We start from the raw sequence: 8,582 nt of genomic DNA, 5'->3' as shown, positions 1-8,582 counted from the left end.
CAACCCCAGTTGTATGGTTTTCATATTACTACCGAAGGGGACACGTATATTAGTGATAGTACACTAGTAAATCTAGATGAACCTAACAGTTATAAGGAAGCCATGGTAGGCCCGGAGTCTGCTAAATGGAAAGAGGCGATGGACAGCGAGATACAGTCCATGTATGACAATCAAGTTTGGAATTTGGTTGACAATGTGCCCCGATGTAAGACGGTTGGGTGCAAATGGATCTTCTAGAAGAAGACCGACATGGATGGGAATGTGCATACGTATAAAGCATGATTGGTGGCGAAGGGCTTTACTCAAACTCCCGAAGTTGACTATGATGAGACCGTCTCACCAGTTGCCAAGATAAAATCTATTAGGGTAATGCTAGCCATTGCTGCATTTCATGATTATGAGATTTGGCAGATGGATGTCACGACCGATTTCCTTAATGGGAAGTTGGCTGAGGATGTTTACATGGCTCAGCCAGAGGGTTTTGTCGATACGAAGCATCCAAATAGAGTGTGCAAGCTTGAGAAGTCCATTTATGGACTTAAGCAAGCATCTCGTAGATGGAATCTTTGCTTTGATGAGAAAGTCAAAGAGTTTGGATTTGTACGAAGTGAAGATGAATCATGTGTATATGTCAAGGCCAGTGGGAGTATAGTTAGCTTCCTCGTTTTGTATGTTGATGACATACTGCTCATAGGAAACGACATCCCGACTCTGCAGGAGGTGAAGTCTTGGCTCAGGAAGTGCTTCTCTATGAAGGACCTCGGAGAGGCTTCCTATATTTTGGGAATAAGGATAGTAAGAGAACGAAGTAAGAGACTAATATGACTTAGTCAGAACACTTACTTGGATAAAGTGCTAAAACGTTTTAGTATGGAGAACTCAAAGAAGGGAGAACTACCGATACAGAGTAATGCCAAGTTGAGTAAGACTCAAAGTCCAAGTACCGAAGCTGAGATAGCAGAGATGAGCCGAGTACCCTACGCTTCTGCAGTTGGCTCAATCATGTATTCTATGACTTGTACTCGACCTGATGTGGCCTTTGCCTTGAGCATGGTCAGTAGATATCAAGGGAACCCGGACAAAGCTCATTGGATTGCAGTTAAGAATATCCTTAAGTATCTTCGGAGGACCAAGGAATGGTTTTTAGTCATCGGAGGGAGTGATGACTTAAAGGTGCGAGGGTATAGTGACGCAAGTTTCCAGACCGACAGAGATAACTATCGTTCGCAATCAGGCTGGATCTTTATCCTAAATGGAGGAGCAGTGAGTTGGAAAAGTTCCAAGCAAGAAACTGTAGCTGATTCAATGTGTAAGTCATAGTACATTGCAGCGAGCGAAGTGTCCAAGGAGGCAATATGGTTGAATAACTTCATTGGTGACCTTGGAGTTATGCCTGCCATAAAGGAGCCTATGGAAATTTTCTGTGATAATGAAGGAGCGGTTGCCTTGACCAAGGAACCGAGGGATCATGGTAGATCTCGGCATATCGACAGAAAGTATCATTTCATTAGACATCGAATATAAGAAGGACACCTCGTGGTTAAGAGGATATCATCAGAAGATAACCCAGCAGATTTGCTTACGAAGGGACTGAGTAGAGTTAAGCACTTGCAGCACGCTAGGAGCATTGGGCTGAAGAATGATATTAGTTTAGATTAGATAGGTTTAGAAATGTATAATGGATAAATGTAATTGACATTTGATGATTAAATAAAGGAGTATTGTTTATAAGTAAGGTTACTGTCTTATGTTAATTGTTTAACTGTTGTTTCAAATTTTCATGTTTTGACTTCCTGAATAATTGAGTTGTTAAGAATAATCGAATTATTCGAATAGTCCACAATCGTTCATATGTTAGAAGTAGGTATGAATGAAGATTGTCATGAATTGGAATATGAAAAAAAGTGATCGCAAGACAATAATATCATATGGTCTTAAAACCAAGATATATAGTTTATTGTTTACTGATTGGTTGTACATTGATAATGCGAAACCGCATCAGTAAATTGATGTCATAAAACGAATTGTTGTGTATAGTTGATTATTAAATAGTAAATGCATATAAGTCGAAGTTTATCTGGTACTTCTATCCTAAGAGGGTAAAAGCGATATTACGGCCGCTCGATGATTTCATTTGACTTATGTGCTGGGCCCGGTCAGGACTGAATTGATCTGTTCAATTAAGTTCTATGTCAAATGAATCTGAGATCGAGAAAATAAATGCTAGACAATGAGTTCCATGAAATTGTCCGCACAATATCTAAACAGAGGACTGTACGATCCCTTATCTAAAGGACAGAATACTGATGAGATCAGAGTGCGACAGCATCTTTGAGAGCTACGATTTCTAATCGAGTTGTATGTTATATTTGTGGTTACTACACTTATCCAAGTGGGAGACTGTTGGATTAGTGTCTAAGCCCGTAACCATATTTGATAAATACTTGACCCGGTTATGCATGGTCCTTTTGGGTTGCCTTCACCAAAGAAACTTGAATGGAGAAATAAATAGAGAAAGAGGTTATTATGATTTATTAATATGTTATAAGAATAGTATATTAAAGGAGAAATCATATTTGTTTAATTAATATTGGTCAATTATTAATTAGGAATTAATTTTGTGATCAAGTGTAATTAATTAAACTAGAGGGGCTGAATTGTAATTATGTGATAGTTGCAAAGTAGGGCAATAATTATCCTTGTTAAAGGGTGGATGAATTCAAGGATAAGGATATCCTTAAAATCGTCCAAGGTCCAAGGGTTAAGGGCTTTTCAAGGCTTATCTTATGGTTGCTTGGTGGGCAAGTAACTAGATAAGGATAAGGACTGAAACCCTAATCCTAACCCTATATAAAGACACCTAGGCCTTGAGAAATCATCCCACCTATTCCCTATAGTTCCCTAGGCCGATTTCTACCTCTCCTCTTCTCTCTCTATAGCTTCTCCAATTGCTTGTGGTGTTTGTGAGCCATTAGAGGCACTACACTTGTGGTGCTTGCTTTCAAGACTTAGGGTTTGAAGATTTAAGTTGTTATTACAATATAACAACAAGAGGTATGTAATCTAACCTTATATGTGAATTTCGAAAATATCAAGATACTTTAGGGTTTTATTCATGTGTTCATAAAGTTGTATATCTAATAGTGAAAACATAGATCCAAATCTAGGGTTGCATGCACACATAGGATTGTTTGTCTAAAACCCATCAATAATGTATTGTGTATTGATTCTTCCACTAGCTTAGAATCTTTATGGCATTGTCGTCTTGGACATGTAAGAAACAAACGCATAGGCCAACTCCAAAAGGATGGAGTCTTGGAAGCATTCGACCTAAAGTCGGATGATAGTTGTGAATCTTGTCTACTTGGAAAAATGACAAACTCACCTTTTACTGGCACTTGTGCTAGGGGTGAAGGTTTGTTGGATCTCATACACACAGATGTGTGTGGACCCTTCAGAACCGCCACTAGAGATGCTAATCGCTTCTATGTGACTTTTATTGATGATTTTAGTAGATATGGATAGGTCTACTTAATCAAACATAAGTCGGAAACCTTTGATAAATTCAAAGAGTTTAAGCAAGAAGTGAAGAATCAGTTGGGAAGGAACATTAAGATGATTCGATCCGATCGAGGTGGTGAGTATCTTAGTACCGAGTTCCTTGACTATATGGGACAGTCTCACAATTGACACCTCCCAGAACACCACAGTTGAATGGTGTAGCTCAGAGGCGCAATCGAACCTTGTTGGACATGGTTTGTTCCATGATGAGTCGAGCTTCGCTACCAATCTCATTTTGGGGGTATGCCTTAGCGACTGCTGCTCATATCTTTAATCTAGTCCGTACAAAGAAGGTTGCCAAAACACCTCACGAGATGTGGAATGGAAAAGTTCTAAATCTAGACCACATCAAGGTTTGGGGTTGTGAGCCTTTAGTGAGATGCGAGACTCACAACAAGCTCGAACCTCGAAGTGATAGATGTATTTTCATCGGCTACCCACATAAATCTTTTAGTTATATCTTCTACAGACCTAGTGACAATGTGGTCTTTGTACCAAGAAGAGGAGTCTTTCGAGAGAGATAACTCATAAGCCAAGGAGACAGTGGGAGGCAAGTTGACCTTGAAGAAATTCAAGAGTCAAGCGGTGAAGGAACCTCAAACCCTAGCCCTCTATCTAAGGAGGAAACTCATGTTCAGCCGACTGAAGAGTCCATACCTCTAAGGCGTTCCACCATATCTAGGAATGCACCTGAGCATTATTATGGTTTCCATATTACTCCAAAAAGTGATACCCTTATCAGTGATTATACACTGATAAATCTGGTAGAGCCTAACAGCTACACGGAAGCCATGGCAGGCCCTGAGTCTGTTAAATGGAAAGAGGCTATGTATAGCGAGATACAATCCATGTATGGCAATCAAGTTTGGAACTTGGTTGACAATGTACCAGGTCGTAAGACAGTAGGGTGAAAATGGATCTTCAAGAATAAGACCAACATGGATGGTAATGTACACACATATATGGCACGACTAGTTGCAGAGGGTTATTCACAAACTCCGGGAGTTGATTATGATGAGACCTTGGCACCAGTGGCCAAGAATAAGTCTATTAGGGTTCTGTTAGCTAAGGTTGCATTTAATGACTATGAAATATGGCAAATGGATGTCAAAAGCGCTTTCCTTAATGGAAAGTTGGCTGAGGATATTTACATGGTTCAGCCAGAGGGATTTGTAAGTACAGGATACCCTAATAGGGTGTTTAAGTTTAAAAAAATTCATATATGGATTGAAACAAGCAACTCGCAGATGGAATCTTTGCTTCGATGAAAAATTCAAAGAGTTTGGCTTTTCGAGATGTGAAGATGAATCTTGTATATATAAATAGCCTCGTGGGAGTATAGTTAGCTTTTTGGTATTGTATGTGGATGACATACTGCTTATAGGAAATGACATCCCAACCTTGCAGGAAGTGAAATACTGGCTTGGGAAGTGTTTCTCTATGAAAGACCTAAGAGAAGCTGCCTATATCCTCGGGATAAAGATTTTGAAAAACATGAGTAAAAGACTAATTGGACTTAGTCAGAGTACCTACTTGTATAAAGTTTTGAAGAGGTTCAGTATGGAAAATTCCAAGAAATGAGATTTACCTATTCAGTGTAATGCCAAACTGAGTAAAACTCAGAGCCCGAGTACAGATGAAGAGATAGCTGAGATGAGTCGAGTCTCATATGCTTCCGTTGTAGGCTCGATCATGTATGTTATGACTTGTACTCATCCTGATGTTGCTTTTTCTTTAAGCATTGTTAGCATATATCAGAGTAATCCTGGCAAGGCTCACTGGACTACAGTAAAGAATATTCTCAAGTACCTGCGAAGGACTAAGGACTGGGTCCTTACCCTTGGTGGGAGTGATGACTTGAAAGTAGTAGGGTATAGTGATGCTAGCTTTCAGACTGATAGGGATACTTTCCGCTCTCAATCGGGCTGGGTCTTTACCTTAAATGGTGGTGAAATTACTTGGAAAAGTTCCAAGCAGATACAGTGGCTAATTCCACTTGTGAATCAGAGTATATAGCAGCAAGTGAAGCAGCAAAGGAGGTTATATGGCTAAGGAACTTCATAGAAGACCTTGGAGTTGTACCTGCTATTAAGGAGCCCATGGAAATTTTCTGTGATAGTGAAAGTGCAGTTGCCTTAGCAAAGGAACCAAGGGATCACGAGAGATCCAGGCACATCGACAGAAAATATCATTTCATCAAACATCGCATAGAAGAAGGAATCCTCGTGGCAAACAGGATATCATCAGATGGGAAACCGGCAGATCCCCTCACGAAGGGACTGAGTAGGGTTAAGCATCTTCAGCATGCTAGGAGCATAGGGCTAAGCGATGATATTAGTTTTTAGAAGTTAGATAATTTTGAAATATGTAAAATGAAATTGACATTTGATGATAAATAAAAGTTGCTATTTATTAGTAAAGTGTTGTTATCTCGTGTCAGTCATTTACTAGTATTTCTTTTTGCATGTTTTGACTTCCAGAATAATTATGTTATGGTATATATCATATTATTCAAATTCTTCACAGTCAATCCTATGCTGGAAGTACATATGTATAACATCCAGATTCTTAGGTATGTTATATTATTTATATATTTTTATTTAATCGAAGGGACTCAGCGAGTTGGTGGATTAACTCGTCGAGTAGGGGCGCGATCAGGTGATGTGTTTAAATGAATGGACCCGACGAGTCGAGTATTGGACTCGCCGAATCGGCGCTGTGGAGGAAAACCCTAATTGTCCGGGTTTGGGACCTATTTAAAGAGCCTTAGAGTCTTCAATTGTGGCTATCCTTACCCTGAAGAAACCCTAAATCATCCTTGAGAGCCTAGAGAGTAAAGAAGAGCCATCTTGAGCATTTTGGTGTGTCATTTCAAAAGAGGAGATGAGGTTCTAGCAAAAGGGACCAGAGGGGGTTGATGTACTGAGGTTATGAAGCTTGGAGCTTCATTTCGAGGTAACAAATCGGACCATTTCTCCTGTTTGATGTTGATTTCATGAATCTAGGGTTTCTTAACCTTTCTCTTTAGAGGTTTATGGAATGTTTGAGGTCCAAATCTGGAATAAGCCTTAGATCTGGACCATGGGAGGTCTAGAGAGTCCCTTCTATTCAGCTTTATGTAGTCACATAGAGAGTTTGAGCCTAGGTTTCCATTTAGATGGCTATTTTTTCATTTATGGCTCAAATCATGATGCATGGACGTAAAGTTTAGACCTTTATGTGATTTGTGGGTGCTAGAAGGATAGATTTACAAGTTGGTGAAGCAGATTTAACCTCAGAAGGTCATATGAGTTTCGTCATGGAGGAGACTCGCCGAGTCCATAGGAGGACTCGACGAGTCGGATCGAGTTTACCCAAGTTTCGTGATCAGTGGAGACCTGACGAGTTGGGTGGGCGACTCAGTGAGTCGAGTGAGACCTTGTGAGGAATCTGATTACGCGTGTGGACTCACCGAGTCATTACCTGACTCGATGGGTCTGGTCAGAGTTGGACCGTTGACTTTCGTTGACTTTTATGTGGACTATTGGGCCAGGGGAGGGGTAGAATGGTATTTTACCCTTCTGGGAAGCATAGTACGAGACTTATCTAGCCTTTGAGATCCACTGCTGATTTAGAGTTATTTATTTATGTGATTAGGCGGCGGCTAGATCGGTATTTCGAGCTCGAGACTTTTCGAGAATTACCCGAGGTGAGTCCTCTCACTATACGTTACCTTGAGCGGTAGTTATGTGTGACCGGAGGGTCTTATGTGCTTACATTGAGTATTATGTTATATGTGATATTCTATGCATCATGTCTTTGTGATTTATGTTATGCGGAGTTTATAGACCGGACCGGAGGGTCCAACGATATAGACCGGACCGGAGGGTCCAACGATACAGACCGGACCGGAGGGTCCAATGATACGGAACTGGAGGGTTCCGCTGAGACACACCGACCAGAGGGTCGTATTGTAGCCTTGAATGCGTATGTGTTGTATGTGGTATTTTGGGGGATTCACTAAGTTTCATGCTTACCGTGTTATGTGTTATGTGTTTCAGGTTATTCAGAATCGCACGAAGGCGACGGCTCGATTGTACACACACAAGAGAAAAGAGTGATGAATACAGATCCTGGAATTTCATAATGTTCTGAAAACCTTGTTGATGATTTTTAAATAAAAAGTGTTTATATAGAATAATGTGCATTTTTATGAAATAAAAATGAATAAAATAAATTTAAAATTTTTCGATGTTACAAGTTGGTATCAGAGCCTTGGTTTGATGGATTCGGATACACCTTCGGGTATGTCCGGACTCAAACTGAGGATTGAGTAAAAGGTTTTTAAAAGAAATGTGTTTTCTAAAAATGAGTAAGATAATTTATAAGAGAAAGAAACAATGAGCAGTGTGAACAATCAGCCAGCGTCCGAACGGTGATTTCCCAAAAAATACCCTTACATTGTGTGTTATGAGTAGTATGTGAAATGTTATATGTGCTAGAGAGTAGGCTAGTTATTTCATATTTTAGCGCTAGAGTGGCCTGATTTGTGATGCCTTAGCCTAGGAGTTACTGTTATCTGTGAATTGCTTTTGTGTATGTGCGGATTATGAGTATCCAGCAGGAATCCTATTTAGAGAAGGATTTGAGCAGAGGAGTAATCTAGGAGAGATACCTAGATAAGCATTTCAGGAGCCTTCTGAGAAGGTAGTCGGATACCCGCGAGGGGTGGAGTTGCTTGAGCTCGGTGACATCTTTTATTACAAGTGTAGCAAGCGGAGTTGTAACCTAGAGTGGTGATACGTGTTGATAAGGGACTAGTCGATGCCCGAATGCTGCTTGCTTCGTGCTTTGTGGAATTCTCGGTGATAGGAGTCGGCTACTAAGTGAATATGATGATATTCAAGAGGTAGACGGCTGGCATCACTATGAGTTCTTCAGCAACTAATGGCAGGAAGGTGTGGGAACCTAGGAAGAGCCTGGGAAGTGATCTTTGTTAAATGAGTAGGCGGATAATGGAGAGTATTCGCAGGAAGAGTGGC

The sequence above is a fragment of the Lactuca saligna genome, chromosome 8 (assembly GCF_052625555.1).
Source record: "Lactuca saligna cultivar CGN05327 chromosome 8, ASM5262555v1, whole genome shotgun sequence".
In the NCBI taxonomy this organism is placed as follows: Eukaryota; Viridiplantae; Streptophyta; class Magnoliopsida; order Asterales; family Asteraceae; genus Lactuca; species Lactuca saligna.
This window is presented reverse-complemented; position numbering follows the sequence as displayed.